The following is a 20,379-nucleotide window of genomic DNA, read 5'->3' as shown; positions in this document are numbered from 1 at the left end:
TAACATCATAAAAACAACACAATATGCATAAAAACAGACATCAGTTAATTAAAATGCATCTTAAAACTAATTCAGACAAGTTAAAATCTGGGCAGGTGGCAATTATCAGGTTGGAGAGAGTTGTTAATACTTGCCAGGACCAACTGTTTCCGCTGATCATACATTACAGTCTGAATGAAGATATCCTCACAGTGTTGGTCTCCCAGAATGGGAAGCTAACAACCTAAGCCTAACCATGTCACTTTGGAGGTGAGTCTTAATTTCCGTGAGACATGCTTCCTTATAAGTATACTTAGGATTGCAGTCATTGAATAGATCAGCTCCGATGCGTTCTAGTCAGCATCATGGTCAATGGGAGTTGTACTCCAAAACGTCTGGAGGGCACCAGGTAGGGGAGGTTGAAATAGATTGAGAAGCTGCGCCAACTTTTATTGATTATACTATGGGTGTGTGGAATAAACATCTGTCTCTCAATTATAGAGCACACATTTTGTATGCAAGAGACCCCAGGTGCCATTGCACAGACTAGTCACTGTTCTACCATGTATTTCACAATTAAACTCATATCTTTAGAGCAAGGGAAACACTGTGAAGGTAAACAGCTATGCTATCATATTTAGTTAGTTCCCAGAGGTACATCTATCTTTGTGATTCTTTGTGTAAACAATGGAGATGTAGTGTAACATGTGCATTTGGTATAGAACATGTAAGTTGAAAAATGCTGCTGTAACTTCTAGCAGTACTTCACATCTGTGTGGTATTCCCTGTACTTCAATCCATACACATGTACTTCAGTGCATGTAGAATGCTAATATATAATATTGCCATGCCAAGGCGTATGCATACATACAATATATTGTACTAGATTATGATGATCCAATATTTCTCAAGCAGATGGGTCAGTCCATGTGAATAGGCTATTGTTCCCAGTAGACTTTGTGCCAGTATGTAACATCTTTTGGGGGCAAGTGAGCCATGGAAACAAATGCTATGGAGTTTGTAGTCTCCCTTCCTTCCTCAGGGTGTGGTTTCTTTGATGTGAATCAGTGCCATGTGCCATGAACATCAATGGGAACTGCTTGGAAAACGTGAAAAAGCTATTTTGTCTTATGATTGAATGGCTTCTTACACATCATGCCAAAAGGAAGCTTTGCAGAATAAGAAACACACTAAATTTGAATACGTGAGTTGTTTCTTTTCAAGAAGTCACACTGAGATGGCAGATGCTGTCTAACTAGTTTTGCTGGAAAGCTAGCATTTAATAGGCTTAACATATACTGTAAGGCAGAGGTTTTCAACTTTTTTGAGTCCACGGCTCCCTTGACCAGCTACCTTCTTTCTGCAGCACCCCTATGGGACTCAGGAGCCCAGTTATGTCACCCCTTGCCTGCAGAGCTGGCAGCCTCTAACCCTTTTTCAAACACCCTCCCTTGTGGAGTGTTCCTTTAGCCCCCTCTCCACTCTCCTTGGGAGTCCTCTAGGCAACCACTGCTGCTGCCCCTGGTCTCTGAGCTGCCCCACCCCACCCCAAATATAAGTGCCCCCTCACACTGCTCCACAGGGGCCTTGGACGAGGATTCCCCCAGCCTTAGTGGTCCAGTGAAGACTGACCAAAGGTGAACATGGGGCCAGCACCTTACCTTGGGAGGTAGCAGTGACAACAGTGAGCACTGCCGGGCCTGCATGGTGGAAAGGCGCACCTTCAGCACTAGGCACTCTGTTCCCAGACAGGTCTTGCACACAGAAAACACAAGAGAAGTCAGTGTAACGCCTGTCTGCCTTTCCGGCCTCCCACTTGTCTGACCATTCCCAACAGTAAGGGCTGGTGGACTGGCTGGCTGGGCTCCCTCACCCACTTGCTTGCTTACTCTGAGGCCTTCTCAGTTTCTGTCGGCCAGTACCCCCTGGTCGGCCCCAGAGGCACCATTTGCCTGGGGAGTATGTAGCCAGGGCCGCTGCAACAAACACTTGTGCAAGCCTTTGGGAGGCAGAGACGTGAGAGGGCATCAGTGGACGGAAAAAACGAGGAACAGAGGCCAGTGTTGCTCACGGCACCCCTGGCCATCATTCAAGGCACCTCAGGGTCCCATGGCTCGCACACTGATTGAAAACCACTGCTGTAAGGCAACTGAAAGCTAATATGTGCAAAAATGTATGTGACTCCCACTCTTTCCTAGCTTCTGTAGCCATTGGTTTAGATGTAAGATTCAAGTCTTTGTTTGAACACATAAGACTGACACTTCTTTACAAACCTCTGAAGTACAGTATAGTCAGAACTTGGAAGAAAAAAGTAGTTTCATTTGAGCAAGAAAAGAGAGATGAGATGTTGCAATCCAGTATGAGATAGAAAGTACCTGTTGTGGGTATAAACTTTTATCATAATAAAAACAGTGGACTTGGTCAGAACCAAGCTTAATATTTTTTGACTGCGATCGTTTGGTGGATAAATCCACACTGTGTGTTTTTGACCCCGCCTTCTGTTATTTCCATTCCCTCTATTTGAGCACAAACCAAACATGTACAAAGAGAGATTTACCTGCTCTCACACCCTTAAAAAACAACAGCCAGCTATGGAAAATAGCAAAACTATTTAATTATGATTTATTTCCATTGTGTTCCTTTTGTTTATGTTGCTATTTTATTGTTTTTTTCTAACATCCAATATTGTGCACAAGTAAGAAGGCTTGCAAGTACATACAGGTAGGTGGAAGCAAGTAAAAGTAAAAAAGGAATTGGAAATCCCAATCCTCTAAAGTTGGAGATTTCAAAACTATTTGAAAAACATTTACTCCCCCCCCCCCCGCAACAGATCAGTACAAATAAGTTTTTTTTTAAGTGGCTGCTTTCGTGCCAGGCAGAGCCTATCCAAAAATAGACACAAGCACTGTCATAAAAGAAATGAAGGTAAGGGTGAATGAGGGGTCATGGTATGGAAGTAGCTGAGAAGATTTATCCATCCAGCCCCACAGAAAGCACTGATGGGATGGATGAAGTGGTTAGGTTTCGAATTTTTAACCATTTGTTGGATTGTCCATAGAGAGGGAAATGAGCAAGATTGTTGTTGGTTGAAGGGGATGTCATATGGATGGCCTTAATTTAATGAGAAGACAGAGTCTAACCCACACTAAAGGGCTTCTAATTTTTGACCTGGCAATATATCACAAATCAGATTGGGTGGGTGCACGTGCACTATGCAAACATCACAATGTGGGGGAAACCATGAAGCCAGCCAATGCTTCTCTTGATTTCTGCAGTCCCTGTTAACTCTGCCAGCTCAGCTCTGCCCTGCCTCCTGTAGGGGGCAATGAATCAAAAGAGCAGGCGGTGGCAAAAATCACAGTGTGGGCAAAACTGAAGCCAGCCAATGCCTCTACATAGCTCCATTCATATTTCAGACATTGTGATATATCAGTATATCAGGATGTTTAGCTGGTGATACGTCACAGTGTTGAAAACCAGATATTGCTCAGCTCTAGTCCAGAGTGCATGTCTGACTACACTCTTGCCTGTGTATAATGAAACCCAGGAGGACATGATCACGTCTTCCCAAGGTTCCCTGAACTTTCACTTGGTTGATCAGTTCCTTCCTGTTAGTGAGGACCAGGTCCAAGAGAGATGACCCTCCTGTTGCTTCTTCCACCTTCTGGGAAATGAAATTGTCAGCAAGGGAATTGGGGAATTTATCTAAACGACTGAGCCTAGGGCTTGCTGATCAGAAGGTTGGCGGTTCGAATCCCCATGACGTGGTGAGCTCCCGTTGCTCGGTCCCTGCTCCTGCCCACCTAGCAGTTCGAAAGTACGTGACAAAGTGCAAGTAAATAAATAGGTACCGCTCCGGCGGGAAGGTAAACGGCATTTCCGTGCGCTGCTCTGGCTTTGCCAGAAGCGGTTTAGTCATGCTGGCCACATGACCCGGAAAAACTGTCTGCGGAAAAACATCGGCTCCCTCGGCCAGTAAAGCAAGATGAACGCCGCAACCCCAGAATCGTTCGCGACTGGACTTAACTGTCAGGGGTCCTTTACCTTTACATTCTTGGAAGAGTTTGAGTTCCAACAAATATTGGGGTAGCTGAAGTCTTCCATGACTACTATATCTCTCATTTTTGAATATTTGGTAATCCACTCCAGGAAGCATCATCCAAGTCTTCAGTCTGGCTTGGAGGTCTATAGAAGACACCAGTAAGGTCCCTGCTTAGCATTGCACTATATGCCCTGTTCATTTCTGTGGGCGAGATTTGAGTTCATGCTTAACTTTCTTACATTTAAGTCAAGAGGATATAAATGGTGTTTGACTTTGGGTGGGTTGGACTGACTGGGTTTTGTAACCAACATTTTAAAAAACTTTATCACTCCCATGAGTTCACTAGCATTGGAGTTGTCAACATTTGTTGTTGTTTTTTGAGGAGGGGGAAGGAGCCTTGCATTTACCAACTAAATGATGGCTGAGGGGAATTACACCTAAAGCTTTTCTTTGTCATCATTCTAGCAAAAGCTTCAGCTGTGGTCCTAGCCAGAATGTTGTAGTATTCAAATACTGCAAGAAGAGAGGAAAGGATTTATCTGGGCAAAGAGCGCATAATGTCTGTATAATACCCAGCACGATTTTAGCTATTTAGAGAAGTTAGGCTTATGAAACCCTTCTTTCTTCCTTTAACCTGTTAGAGATAGTGATGGGAAAGATTCAGGAGCATAATTCCTTTAGTGCCTAGAAAACTGAAGACCTCATTATTAATTTGAAATCTATTTCCAGTCGCTTTAATAGTTTCTGCTTATTACTGTAGTTTTGTTTTCTAGTCCAGATCTATTGATCTAGAAGTCTGCCCTAATAAAAATCAAAATTGTATGGGTATGTTTTCAGTTTTGATCCATAGCTGCAACAGACAATCCATTAACTTTTTCATATATGTTTTTGGTCTACAACTCCTGTCATCCCTGATCATGCTAGCTGGCAAACTTGGGAGAAGAAGTCCAGCAACATCGGGGGGGGGGGTCCCCCATACCTGTCATAGTTGGATTAAGCTGCATTTCTGATACAGTGGTACCTCAGGTTACATACGCTTCAGGTTACAGACTACACCAACCCAGAAATAGTGCTTCAGGTTAAGAACTTTACTTCAGGACGAGAACAGAAATCGTGCTCCGGCTGCAGCAGGAGGCCCCATTAGCTAAAGTGGTCTTCAGGTTAAGAACAGTTTCAGGTTACGTAGGGACCTCTGGAACGAATTAGGTACTTAACCTGAGGTACCACTGTATGTAGATGTATGCAATGGTGATAAAATCACCAGTGGATGTAATAGCTAAACCTTTTGCAATTTTACAAAGGCTTGGGTGAAAGATTCCTACTTCTTTGTGCTAACTAGTCCCTTTTCTGCTCTGTTCCCTTTCATTATCTCCTGAAAATCTTCCACTGTAGCTAAACAGCAGAGCTAGGTTTTGTGATGCAAGACAACATAACAGAGTAAAGCTATAAATCTATTTTGTTTTATTCTTCAGAGTGGTATGCTTGTGTTATATTTTCTCCATTTTGCATATATCTTAGAAAGTGTAGAATGAGTTCTGCAGTGGAGCACTGTCAGTTTAATCCAGGAAGTTTCTCCTTCTAGTCTCAGAGTGAGCAGTTCCAATAGGAGGGAAAGAAGTAGAATTTCAAATCAAGTGCTCTCTGAAATATCTTTAGCTTCCTGATCCTAGTGCTTGTTCCGGAATACAGAATTTCAAACATAGCTTGATTAATCAGCTCTCTGCTGGGGAAATTTGTCATCTAAACCAGTTGTTCCCTGCTGTTAGTTTAGTGGCCTTTGTTATGCATTGTTTTCTGCTCACTACTTTGTAGTCACCAATATGAAAATCTAGTAATTAGCCAATAAGATAATAGCCCCTATAAAAATCAAAACATAGGTGGAACCAAATGGGAACAATTAACTAGCTGTTGGAAGCTATTCAGCTTTGGAATGATAAAAGTAAACTTCCTGTTCATCCTCTCCCTGCTCATAAAATGATTTTAAAGCCATTTATTTGCCATGCATCATATATTCCAAAATTCCATATATTTGAAAATCATCTCATTGTCATCAACTCTTTATTGTGCTTACATTAATTTCTCCCAAACAAGTCCTTGTAACACACACAAAATACACTAAAAATGACTGGTTCATCTTGAAAAAGTTTAAACAACTGAATATGCCATTAAATAAATAAAGTGTAGCCTCTCTTCAGTATCTCTTTTTACCTACTCACCTCTTATCTCTGCTTGTTTTGTCTAGTTGAAAATGGAAGTTCTAATAGCTGCCACTGTCCTACCAGAAATTTATTTTTGAGTAGGTAGATAAATGTTCTTGGTTAATTCCAAACAGAAGTATATACAACTGATGGGAAATATCCTCATGCAAACTTTTTTAGCTCTGTGTTGAGAGGAACATACTGGTACTTTCCTGAAGAGTATTATATTCCAGTTTGTGGTACAAAGCAGCTAAGCCTCACTGGCAGGCAAGCAATTCAGTTAAATCCAAAGTAAAACATTGAATGCTTTTCTAAAATATATCCCCACCTTCAAATATTCATTCAGGGGAAGCAAAATAGAGTATAAAATGAAATATACAAGTTTACTAAAGGCAAGGAATTACAAATGCAGTGATCCAAACCTGTGTCTTTTTGTGTGTGACTATGTTTAATTTTGATTTTCATCCAGTTGTATTTTTTCCTTATTTTAATATGTTATTGAACTTTTATGTTCTTGAACAAACAAACAAACAAACAAACAAAATCTTGTGTGTGTGTGTGTGTGTGTGTGTTACGACAGGAAAATAGTTTTCAAGCTGCCATGTTTAGGTAAGAGTCTTGGTTACCTGAGTTCCTTAAGGGATCCTTCTTTTGCTTATTCCTCCAGGGAGCTAAGGGCAATTAATAGGAGTTCTCTCATTTCCTCCTGTCAGCAACCCTCTGAGTTGACAGACTCAGTTGGCAGGTTGAGAGACAGTGCCTTCTCCAAGGCTGCCTAGAGAGTTTTGTGATTTAGCCCAGCTTTTCCTTGTCCAAATCCAGCTCCCTGCCCATTACCCCAAACTTAAGTGACTGAGAGTGCAGTCCTAACTCCCCCTTTTGTTGGCAGAGGGAAGATTAGGGTGGTGTGTAGAGGTCTCTTTCCGGCAGGTGCTGGGGGAAATAAGTACTCTGGGATGTTGATGGTAGGATCTGAAAGATCCAGAGTTTTGTGAATTCCCAAAGGGGGCCAGTCCTTGAGCTGATCTGCAACAAATTAGCAACTCCCCCTTCTGCTCTGGCAGCAGGACTTTGGATGTAGTCGTGGATTTGCCGCTCCACTTTCTGGATTGACAGCCAATGTCAGGTTCTGCAACTGTATTCACCACAACTGATGAGAGTGATGAGCTCCAGCCCTCCTCTCAAGTTTGAAGCTGGGGTGAGCAGGTGGAGGGTCACCCCTCCAGGTTTGCTGTGGAGGCACACAGGGCACTGAAGAAGCACAGCGCCACAGCAAGGACAAGTTCATTTCATCCCAGCTCCAAACTAGAGGAGGCTGGCTGCATGTTTGGCTCTTTACTTCCAGGGTGCTTGGTGTGCCTCAGAAGCACAGCCTAGTTCTAAGAACAATCCTTCCTCCCTCCAAACTTGGAAGCTAGGAAGAAGATCAAGGGACTGTTCTTCACCTCACACAGTGTTTCAGGGATCGAGTATAAGGTCAAGGGTGCAGTCCTTTAGGGAAAGGAGAGGTTTGGTGATTGCACAGCTTTGGCTGACTATCAAGACCAGCAAAAAATTGTGGACCACCCTGTTCAGTATAACAATTTATTTGTAGCTAGGTGCTGTTCCTCCTTCAGAGAATGTAAGAAAAGCCTTCCGGATTAGGCCAATAACTCATCTTGTCCTCCACCTTGTCCCCACAGTGGCCAACCAGATGAAAAACCCATACTTTTCAGGAGAAAAATTCTATGTGTTATGTGACTTTGAACCACTCCAAAGCCATCTGGTTTCAATCTGAACTGAAACTTAATTTAGCATGGCTAAATCAAATGTAGATTTGATCCCAGCTGGGAACTAGAATTTGTGAAGCAGACAGGTGGAATCCACAGAGGTCCACAGTGTCCTGGGTTCCAGGAAGCACCAAATTGACTAGAACAATGATCAAAGGGCTAGTTTTTGGATGGCTTCCCATGCACATTCAAGAGCAATGGCTTGCTAATGGTGAAAGGATAACTGTTGACTTCTGCCTGTCTTATATTACACAACATATCAGTCAAGATAAATACCAATATTAGTAACACAGAACAGCATGTATTGTATTTCTACCACACTACAGCTTGCAAATGCTTTGTGATAATACCTTCAAGAACAGATCAGCTGATTTTGTTAGAACATCATACTAAGAACAATTTTTTACTTTATTAACTACCACTCATTTGGACAGTTGATAAATGCGTGCTTTTCCATTCTATAAATTGTTATTGTTGTTGTTGTTTGGTCGTTTAGTCGTGTCCGACTCTTCGTGACCCCATGGACCAGAGCACGCCAGGCACTCCTGTCTTCCACTGCCTCCCGCAGTTTGGTCAAACTCATGTTTGTAGCTTCGAGAACACTGTCCAACCATCTCGTCCTCTGTCGTCCCCTTCTCCTTGTGCCCTCCATCTTTCCCAACATCAGGGTCTTTTCCAGGGAGTCTTCTCTTCTCATGAGGTGGCCAAAGTATTGGAGCCTCAGCTTCACAATCTGTCCTTCCAGTGAGCACTCAGGGCTAATTTCCTTAAGAATGGATACGTTTGATCTTCTTGCAGTCCATGGGACTCTCAAGAGTCTCCTCCAGCACCATAATTCAAAAGCATCAATTCTTTGGCGATCAGCCTTCTTTATGGTCCAGCTCTCACTTTCATACATCACTACCGGGAAAACCATGGCTTTAACTATACGGACCTTTGTTGGCAAGGTATTCTATAAATACCTACCTGTAATTATAAGCATCAGTTAATTTAAGCACTTTGGATGTAGTTGATATTTATTGCATTCTTGCTTATATAAATGTTTATGTTACTTAGTTTTAGTATAGGGCGTCTGTTAAAGACCACTTTCTTTCTACATTTCATATGTATGTTTGTGATGGTTTGTTTTTAGTCAGTCAAGTGTCATTTTTTTAAGTGTTAGAGAGACAAAAAATGGGAGTCAAAGAAAGCTCCTACTCAGGAAATTGGTATTAACTATGTTGAGAGGTGGGAATGTCTCCTCCTAAAATTCTCTTTTAGTATTAAGTTGAGATTTCATTTCATTGTGGTGTTTCTTAGGTATTTTTTAAAATGTTCTGTTGTCCTTGTTTCAAAAAATGACAATAAAAATACTGTAGATTTAATATTTTTCTGATCTTAGAGCAATAAGCTTTTAGCTTGATTAAAGGAAACTGTAAAAATTGTCACAATAAGGTTAGCAGAAATCCAATAAAAAGTGTTTGCTGTGTTTTGGAGGATGGGCCAGTGGGAATCATCATTTGCTCATCTAGTTATAGATGTATAAAAAGTGGTGATACCTTTCAGTCTGAAGGCATGAATTTATCTTACTCCCACTTACTGTGTTCCTATTTCCATGTACTGCATTGTTTATTTCTGAGAAGGGCTTTGCTGTCCTACTTTAACAAGGTAATTGCATGAAGTATGAGGGACTATGTTGCTTTCCAAATAAATATGGCAGTATTTTTCTATGTTCAATTAAATTTCTACAAATCCTAACTAATGCCTAAAGGCAATTTTTCTACATGAATATATATTGCAGTTTTGCTTTGCATATGTTTTGAACAATATCCTTAGGAAGTGGCAGACTTTTATCCTAAAGCAACTGCTTGTTTACTATGAAAGTTCACTGCTTTGTATTAGCAGACAGAAGCTATGCGTTTGTTTTGAGGAATGTACACAGGAGACCAAATCTCAGCTGCTAATCCTTCCTGCTTACTGTTCCATGGTCTTAAAACTACTGTTTACTGTAGATTTGTGTCTCGTTCCCTTTCTAAAGTTTGCTTTTAAGAGGAACAATAGCTGTTCAAGTAGTGGAATTTTGCTTTGTGACACTTCATCTTATGTGAGAAGGTACTTTGTTTTTGGACTTTTGAGTCTTATTTTTCAAAGCATAGATGTATTTCTTGCAATTATAAACTGGCTGCTCGCATTCATTTGAAACTGAAGCTCAATTATAAACAGTAAAACACTGTGTCACACACATGACCCAACTCAGGCTTATGAATATTCTTTTCAGGGACATTATTAGCTCAAGGAATACTTCTCTTTACCCTAATCTAGAGGATTTTTAAAGGTGCGGAGGGTCAGAGGAGAGTCTGCATAAGTACGGAACCAGATTTGCAGACATCTACAGAGGTTCCCATTTGAAACATGGATAAGGAACCCTGTCCGGCATGCAGTATTCTTATGGATGTCTATGACCTAGTTAATCATGCAATGTTGCCTTCTCATTTGTATGAGAATGAGGGGCAAAAGAACTAGGCAGGCATTCTTGGCTGGAGAAGGTAGGTTAAGGGAGGAGGAGAAAAAAGTGGCTGCTGCAAGAAGTGTTCATTCTGCACAAGGATGCCTGATTGGTGTTATACATCTGTATATTGTCTTATGAAGTGTATATAGCGAAGGGGGCGAACCATTTCTGCAAAGCCTACCAAATTATTTTCTGGAGAGCACTGCATGTCCTTAAGCCTGTTTACTGTGGATACTGGAAGTATTTACATGGAAATAAACATGGATATATATGTTGGCTGAGACAGGCAAGTGTGAGCTTTCTGGTGATGGTATTTAGCATTATATTATCAAGGTGTGCATATCTATTTTTGCTTGTTAGCAGAGTGGAGGACATCTGGTTTTTGAACTTCCAGAAGGTCAATATTTAGCAGAAGAAATTAAAATACATACTGGAACTTTAGATTTGTGCAGTCCCCTGTCAGCCTAGGGCAACAAATTCAGTTAAAAATAAACAAAAAGCTGATATACTTTAGTTTATTTAAGTGACAGGGAAAGTATTGATAAGTGTGGGGTGAATGAATGATTAATCGGAAGATGTGTAAATACCCCACAATCAAATCAGGATGAATGCAGGACAAATGTTTATTGTGTAACTGCCCTCTGAATAAATCAAAATGAATGCTCAGTGAAGAGTGAACATAATCTAACCACCACATGAGCTTTGTGCAAGTGGATCAGGATGAAGGCTAAACAAACAAGTAGTCTGGTAGAGTGCTCTCGGTCAGTTTAGGGCATTTTCCGTCTATACCTTTTGTATTGCTTTGCGCACTGATATGTAAATGGACAGATCAGTATCGTTATGCATACTTTCATTAGGGTGACAAGATGCAACAGAGAACAATATTTCTATCCAGTTAATATTTCTCATGAAGAAATTATAGCTGGTACATAGTTAGGCAGTATTAACATGACAGTTTGCACCTGTTGATATTTCCTATTCTATACAACTATTGAAGAAATAGGAGCTCTGTCCTCCTTTCTATTTGTTCATACTAATTTCCATAAATGTGCCTATAGATGCACACCTAATCTTATACTGTTCCTGTAGCTCCTTGTTTGAATTACAGAATGTGTGTGCAGTTGTTATCTATAGGTAAGGACTCTTATGCACTGACCTTTGAAATTGGACAAAAGTGTTTTGCTGGCTGTAAGTCATGGGTTTTGTCTGGCCTTTCTGCTTTGAAAAATGCTTCACTCGTATGGTGATGAATGAGCTTGACCCAAGATACTACCGTATTTTTCACTCTATAACACGCACCCGACCATAACACGCACATAGTTTTTAGAGGAGGAAAACAAGAAAAAAAATATTCTAAATGAAACAGTGGATGTATGATTTTTGTGGTTCATGCTGTGGCCACAGACTCTATGATTCTATGTGATCTGACAGTGAGTTTGGGGTAGCCCAATGCAAAAATCCTGAGGATCCATGTGGATCTGTGCTTTGTAACCACGTTTTAAGTGGCAAGGGAAGGAAAAGCACTCAAGGGACAAGGAACACGCGTGGGGTGGGTGGAGAAGGATGCTGTTAATAATGCAGAAGAGGGGTATAAGAGGAGATAGCTCCTCTCCTCTCCCACTTTGCTCCTTTAAAGGCTCTGCTTCTCTCCCTCCTCCCCAGCTCACGGAAGAACTTTGCTGCTATTTAGCCAGCTGAATGGGGAGGAGAGAGGGACAGAGAGCCTGCTTGCGAAAAACTTTGCTGCTATTTAGCGAGCTGTTCTCTCTGAAAAAAACAGCTCTGGACTCGTGTAAGCCGCTCTTCTCCTCTCCCGCTTTGCTCCTTTAAAGTAAGCAGGCTCTCTGCCCCTCTCCCCTCCCCACTCAGCAGCTCTTTTCCCGCTTTGCTGCTTCAAAGCTAGCCACAGAGGAGGGAAGGAAGGGGAACCATGGATCCTCTGCTCACAACTGCAGCAGATCCCCCCACCATCCGTAGGCATTCGCTCCATAACACGCACATACATTTCCCCTTACTTTCTAGGAGGAAAAAAGTGAGTGTTATGGTGCAAAAAATACGGTACTTAATGCACTAGTCCATAGAGTCAAAGTGATTAGCGAATAACCAAAGGAAAACAATTCATCTTATTGTCTTTTGGAAAAGACATACAGTATTGCTCATAGGCACATATTAACAAGTGATTTATTTCTTTGATTACCGTATATGATATGATTCCAGTTCTGCCAGTTTATGTAGGAGAATAATAAGCAGCCCTGGGAAAAGATGTGTAGATAATAGTCTTATGGCTTATATGAAACGAGTAGCTTCATACTGAATTAGCTCTGTTTTTCCAGAGCATCCAATAATAAAACATCCCCAAATGTCAGGAGGTCAGACCAATGGGTCATGATGGGTGCTGAGGGTGGTGGTAGTATAGGAGGTTAAGCAGTTTTCAATCCTGGATCGCGAGATGGGAATAATAGGTAGGTGGCATGCACAGATAAAAATCAGTTCAGTTCAGAATCTCTGTTATAAAGGGTGCTTCAGGTAGTGGCAACAATAAATTTCACAGCCTGCTGTAAATCTGAAGCTTTGTGATAACTTCCTTTTTAATGTTAAATGTCTACCCATTTGGTATGTTGCCTGCTGGAAAAATGCCAGTGTTGTTATTATGAAAAGCAGCCAGTGAGTTTATTAAGGCTGAGCAGTTCTGATCTCTGGCTTCTCATTTCCAAGTACAACACTCTATTTGGTTATTACTATTTGCTTTAGTTTGCAAAGTGCTTATTTGTTCTTGCACTAAGGGGGGAACGGAGACTGAAAGAGAACAACAGAGAGACATTTCCTCAAAGCTACCCAATCAGCATAGGGCATTGAATCCAGTGTTCTAGGTCTATAAACTTATCAAATGACAGCATCTTTCATAGCTGGATGTTTAAGTATTACTGTATTTTCTCCTTTACAGGGTTCTGTTGTTGTGTCTATGTCCTCTTCACCCATAGCTTAAAAACAAGGAAAAATCAACTGTAGATGTAAAAACCCTTTAGTAGTTTACTAATAAGATGTGTTCAATATTACCTTGAATTACTCCTTAGCCACTACTTAATGTTTAAATATTAAAAGGAAAGAGTAGAAACAATGATCCACAGCCAGACTGCACCAACCATGCTTATGCTGCCACAACACAAAGGCCACATGTACAACAGTTTGAGAAACACTGAAATAGAGGCTGGGCTAAATTCTTGAACAGAAAACTCACCACTTGTTGAAATCCACATTGTCTTATTTTGTTATGTCTTTACAATAGATAGCCCTCAATATGGATTGGAACCTGGTTGTGTTAGGCACTGAACAATCACTTAACAAGGGGATTCCTAGTCCTGCCAAAGTGACCCAGCAGGTTCCAAATGAAGTAGTCTCTCACTTGGTCATGACAGCATCTTTCTGAAGTCAGCATAGTTGTACACCAAGCTACATCTGCAGTGTTGTCTCTTTCAGACCTTTTATTATTGGTACACTTGTACCATTATGCTCCTACAGAGAGAGAGAGAGAGAGAGAGAGAGAGAGAGAGAGAGAGAGAGAGAGAGAGAGAGAGAGAGAGAGAAACTTGCATTTTAAAACAAAGAGCTATTCTGAAGTAATTTAATGCTTGAGTTGAACAAAAGACAGGAAACTGTTACTCTCTTGCTCTGCTTCAGCGCTTAAAAACAGAGATTTTGAATCATCATGGAATGGGGCAGTGATCACTGCTTGGGCAGTAAAGCAGTTTGGAATGCAAGGGGAAGGGCAAATGCATAGTACGTTTACATGATGTGTGTGTCCTGTGGTCATGAGACCTTGGGAGGTCTTTGGAAATCCAAATTAGCGCAGGGGGAGAAACTCTTACTTTCTGGATTGTGCAAATTAGGTGTTGTTTAACTCATGGTAAACATCGTTTGAATTGCATAGCATCAATATGTTCTTTAGCTGGTAGACAACCACTGCTTTTCTTGCTGATGGTATCTACCCTGTTGAGTTCGAAAACCACAAGGATTAAGCATTCTTTAGGAAGGAGTTTCTGATTTTATTCAGTTTAGCTCACTTCACTGATTTCATATTAAATAAGTTTTTCCTTTTTCCTTTTTCATTTATTCTGTATCCAAATCTTAATATCTTAGGCAAAGTCAAGAATAAGGTCTAGTTCTTACAGAGGTTGTAAACCTGTGGCTGTCAAAAGGGGATGGAGAATCTTTTTGGCCCAGCGGACTAGATCTTAATTCCCCCATCACTCCTTTGACATGTGGGTGGGGCCACCTACCTGTCAATTATCTGGTGTCATAATGATGTCAGGTCACTGATACATGAGCAGTCCCCTCCAACCACCTGTCAAAGTTGACCTGAAAGTTGGGGGAAGGAGTCTGCTTCAGTGGCAAAGTAGCAGCCAGGAGTATTAAAACTCACCTCCCCATCAGCTGGTGCCACACAGTGATGCCAGCTGATTGACAGGTGGACATGGTTTTTGGGGAAATTGGACTCCCTGACAGACCAAACACTTCTCACCCCTGCTGTAGTACATCACATTTTAGATAGGGGCTTACATGACTGAATAATCCTCAGTAGCCAATGCTGTAGAACAATGCTGGGCATAGAATGCTAGCTTGTCAGGAAGAAGGTTAGACTTTCCCTCTGAAATCTAGCATTGTGCAGAGAAGCATTCAGTCGTGAGATTTGAGAAGAGATATGCCCCAGACACAGATACCTTAATGAGAATCAGGCCAAATTTCAATACACTTTAAAAGACCCTTTAAATGAATTGGACTAAAATTAGTTGTGTCCTATTTATGTTTGTGAGAAATAAACATGTAGAAGCAAATTTCTCTGGGTTGCACTTACTACAGCTTGTTTGGTTCAGCTTCCAGAAGCTGGAAGAACACAACTTCTTATTATCCTAAGATTTGAGTGGGAATATTAAGAGTTGCTTAGTGGGTAATAGTAGGAATAGCAGCAGCAGCAGCAGCAGCTGAGATTTCAAACAGATGTTCATAGCTATGTAAAACCCAAAATTTCACCCTCAGAAAGAAACACCTCAAATCTCCCTGTGGCTGATTATTAAAACCATTCCAGAAAGTGTTTCTCTCTGTGTCCTCCATTCCATTGTTTGCCATAGCCTGAGATGAAACTCGAAGCATTTGCTCAAGTGTCTTATACCTAACTGCATAGTATTTGCAGAACACTTTTGCTATAATTTGTATCTCACTCTGGATGTTTCTGTGACCTAGTTAAATGGTAAACTTTGATGTAAAATAAAATTTTGAAACCAATGGGAAGGATCTTTTTTTTAAAAAAAGCAAAATGGATGGGGATCCCTCCCTTTTTCTGAAAGGTTTATGAATGGTTGGTTCCTCTGCCACAGATATGAATGGTTGGTTCCTCTGCCACAGACTCTCCTACTTATATTGACACTACTCTGACTCCTGTCTTCTCAGATCACTCCCCGCCCCGCAAGAGAAGGAGGAAAAGTCCATACAGACAAAGGGATCTGGGTAAAAGTCTGATCTAGTAGGATTAATATGAGCCTTGAAATATATACAGATGTCTTCTTAAGCTCTAAGTACTTTTACAAGGAGAAAAAACTAACCACCCATACTACCTCATGACCAAGGGTGGCAGTGAGTGGCTGTGGAGAAGCTCAGAGGCTTCGTAGACAACAATAGGAAGGCCTCAAGAGTGCCATTGTGCACACAGGGGCCACACTGGCGACCCCTGCTGTTATCCCCTTGGGACTTCAGAGGTGGGCATTTAACCTAGGAAAATGGCAGAAATTGACAGGATGGCTGCTTTACTTTAAAAACCAAAGAAGGCACTTAGGTGATCCACTTGCCAATCTCCTGATGTCATGTCTGGTTTGGCCCTCACTTCAGGCCATTTAGATATTTTTCCTGCACTGTGGGGAGGGTGTTGAAAGGGAAAATCCCATGTAGCTTCCTTAATCACAAATGCATTTTAAAAATAAAATAAACGGTGGTGTGATCATTTCTGGAGATATAACAAATGAGATCTGTTGCACCATTAATATGTAACATATTTGTGTATTATTATGTGTTATTATTTGTGTATTTATTACATTTCTATACTGCCTTTTCTTCCAAGGCACCCAAGGATAGTTACAATTTTAAGTTACTGAAACAAATAGATTGTATAAAATACAGAGCAACAGAGTCCTCTCAGGCTGTTGATGGCCCTGTCAGGAGCCATCACCCTGGACTGGGCGCCCTCAGGGCATGCAGGTCTTAAGTCACTCCAGGGGTGGTGGGATACAGGCTGCCTTAACAGCTCTCTCAGGCTGTTGATGAAAGCATATGTGTTCTTCTTAACATAGGCATCCTGGCTTCTGCCTTCCCTCAGGTCACAGAGGTCTTAAGTGTTCCCAGGGAAGGCGCTGTACTGGAGAATTCTGGATCCTTTTTAAATGGTAAATTTTGATACAAAGTCAAATTCTGAAAGAGGGAGGGAATTTTTCAAACAAACAAAATGACTGGTAAGAAAGCCATTCATTCTTTATGCAGGGCTTACGATAACATGGTGGTTCCTCTGCCTCAAACTTGGTCAAACTACAATATTAGTAGCTCCCCCCAAGCAGTGAACATTCACTGACAGCATTCTGAAGGATTGGGACACCTTTTACTTGAGACAGAAGCCTTTTCAATGTTTTATATTTGTTATTAGCCACCCTGAGCCCGGTTTTTAAACTGGGAAGGGCAGGGATTTAAAAATAAATAAATAAATTATTATTATTATTATTATTAGTAGTAGTAGTAGTATTTTCTTGAAAATAATACCTGGTATATTAAAGTTTCCAATTCACCGCTTAAAACACCCTGTCTATATTATTTACCTTCAAGAATGGCTAAAAGTAGTACTGACCACTAAAGTTGCTAGCCTGCAGTGGTTTATTTTTTATTAATCCACCTGCCCACACGTACCTTGCTAATCACTTGTGGTTTAAAAGGGGGGGGGGAATGATAACTATTTGTCAAAAAGCAATTCTTACCACAGACAAGCAAACAAACCTGATTAAAAGCAAACAAATGACAGTGAACAAATTCCCCCCCTCACCGCCCATTAGGTTTGTTCCCTTGATAGAGGCTCTGTGCCTTTGCCAGATACATTGAAGACAGAAATTCAGCAGATTCTGCTTTTTCCATTGCTGCATCCTCAGGGTGGGGGTGGGGGAAACAGCTGAAATTCTCCTTGGCATGTTGTCAAAGACACCAAAGCCCTGCCCAAAGAAAAGACCTAAGAGGTTTCCTGTACCTCTCATATAAAGGAATAGTTTACTGCAGCACTGTAGTGGGAGAAGGCCTATCATTTAAAGAGTTGGGTGCCCTCGGGCTCTTATCTGAGGAAGAGATGGGATGGATTAAAAACAACAACACCACTTTCAAATGTGGTGGCTTAAGTGTATGTGAGGGAGAGAGACAGTTACGCAGGAGCTCCCTCTTTCTAGCAGTTCTTGGCTGAGACACCATTGCACTACTACATGGAATGCCCTAAGACTCCAAAGTTTGTATGTTATCATGTAAGCCAGGGGTAACTAACATGACTGGGGCTGATGGGAACTGTAGTCCTACAACATGTTGGCTACCCCTGACGTTAGCCTTGTATACTGGCACAGATTTTGTTTTTCCCATAGATGACCGTATTTCCCCCTTTTCACCCCTCCATCCTGCTTTTAGCAGCATCTCTTGCTGTGTTGTCAGGATGTCTTGAGACTTGCTAAGCTTGCCTTGAGCAAGGGGCAAATCCAAACAAAAGGCAAGGTACCAAATGAATAGTGCCCCAGTTACTGCTCTTAAGGCACAACCTTGTATTGAGAGCACGGAACCTCTGCAGGGTCGTGTATAAGGGTGGACTCACTGAGGTATAAGGCTGAATCTACCCTGAATCCACTACAGCTCTATCAAAGAAAGAGTCTTATTTGAGCTATTTTATATAGAGTGGTACCTCGGGTTAAGAACTTAATTCGTACTGGAGGTCCGTTCTTAACCTGAAACTGTTCTTAACCTGAGGTACCACTTTAGCTAATGGGGCCCCCCACTGCCACCACGCTGCTGGAGCATGATTTCTGTTTTCATCCTGAAGCAAAGTTCTTAACCTGAGGTACTATTTCTGGATTAGCGGAGTCTGTAACCTGAAGCATCTGTAACCCAAGGTACCACTGTATTGGTAAAAGGTTTGCAGTAGTTTGCAGTGTCTCCCTCTGGGATGTTGGACTTAAAGAAGAAAGAAGTTAAGTAATTGATTATCTGAATACTTGATATGCTGGAAATCTCAAGTCTTTAGTAGGGCAAAAAGTTTGTGGGATGATAATTATGAATGTTGTAATAAACGAAAATTGCCCTTTTCCCTTATGGGGTATCCAAGAGCCCATATAGAGTCCTTACGTAGGTTCCCTATTGGTAGGAGAAAATAACAGAGGCCAACCAGAGAAGATTGAGAAGCGAAGCAGCTAGTAAGCTTGATCTTTATTGATCTGTTGCAACAGGATGCTCCCCTCACCCGCAGGAAAGGAGGAGGAACCCAGAACAATGGCGTGCAAGGCCTTATAAAGACTGTTAAAATTGCCACCCTGTAGATCAAGACCACCCCCAGAAACATCATACATACATCACAGAAGGGGTGTAACCTAAGACCACCCCCCAAATACATCATACCTACATCACAGAAAAGGCGGTCTAAAACAGAAATTTGAATGTTGTTTTTCCTGTTTGCCAGGTTATCTGATTGCCTTTCCTGATTGTCTGTCCCCCATTAAAATGCTGATTACTCAATTCATGAGACAGTGGGAAGGCTCCCTGACCCCCCTCCCTCCTTGCATGGAAAACATTTGGTCAGTTTGGGAATCAAAATGGTTTCAGGTGGGTCTTCCTGTGCTGATCTATGTACGTGCTTGGTTGGTACACTTATGAACATTACCATATATTTAAGACCTCAACATTCCTATCACAATATCTGATCTAGTCTCCTGATCACTTAAGGTATTTGCTGTCAGGATAGTGAACAATGAGGTTCAAGGGTCTCTTCTGTTCCTGTTTTATTGATTTCAGTGGCTCCTCTTTGATGGCTTGATGCTGGACATCCACAGATACTTCTCTTTTAACAACAGAGCTTTTAGCATGGCCCAAATGTAAACTTCTGCATTAGTGAGAGGCCTGGTGGTATTTTGTCTGCATGGTTCACTTTCTGACTCTTAAGACATCTTTCTGGAATGAATTGCAGAGTTTTCTTGAATTGTGTTTTTCTATTCTACCCTATACTGAAGATTAGAGGAGCCACAAGCTGAAAGAAAGCCACTATATCTTATTTATTCTACCAGTGATGAATTATGAGCTCTGATTTCTGTACAGTAGTAGAGTTGTAGTGGAAATTTACCCATCAGAAACCAGAATATGTGGCTGCAATTTTGATAAGCTCTATGTGTGTGATAGAGTTTTTGTTTAAAAAATATTTTACATCTCCCACTCACTTGTCTGCCTGGGCTACAGCGCTGACTCAGGCATACTCTAGTCAACTTCTCCAGAATCAGAAGAGTTTTATGAAATTGCAAAAAAGGAGAATTAGACAACAGCTAAATGTACTAGTTGGAGGAGAACTCAGGTAGCTAACACTGAATAAACAGATCAGTATTTTAAGTTAGGCCATTAATATGTTAATTATACCAAGTAATGAAGAAACAGGATGAAAGAAGTATAAAATATAGTTACCTTAAATAATTTAGTGGTGTGTGCATGTCTTTTGTGCATGATGCATATGTTCTGTCCCTTCAGTCCTTTCTCTTGGTCTTTTCTCTCCTCCTTCCTTTGCTGTTTACTCTGTCCTGGGAGAAGAACGCCCTGGATCCAAAGCACTGTCATTCATTAGATATCTTACTGTTGATTAAGGGC

General features: G+C 41.3%; 1 protein-coding gene across 11 annotated transcripts in view; it reads left to right on the top strand.

The window, feature by feature from the left end:
- The window catches only part of DAGLA (diacylglycerol lipase alpha), an 87,544-nt gene that overhangs the window by 6,764 nt on the left and 60,401 nt on the right, over positions 1–20,379 (top strand). The window lies entirely within an intron of this gene.

Source organism: Podarcis melisellensis, assembly GCF_964234715.1.
Source record: "Podarcis melisellensis genome assembly, chromosome: 1".
NCBI lineage: Eukaryota > Metazoa > Chordata > Lepidosauria > Squamata > Lacertidae > Podarcis > Podarcis melisellensis.
Note: the sequence above shows the minus strand (reverse complement) of the source record. Positions and strands in the feature narration are given on the sequence as shown.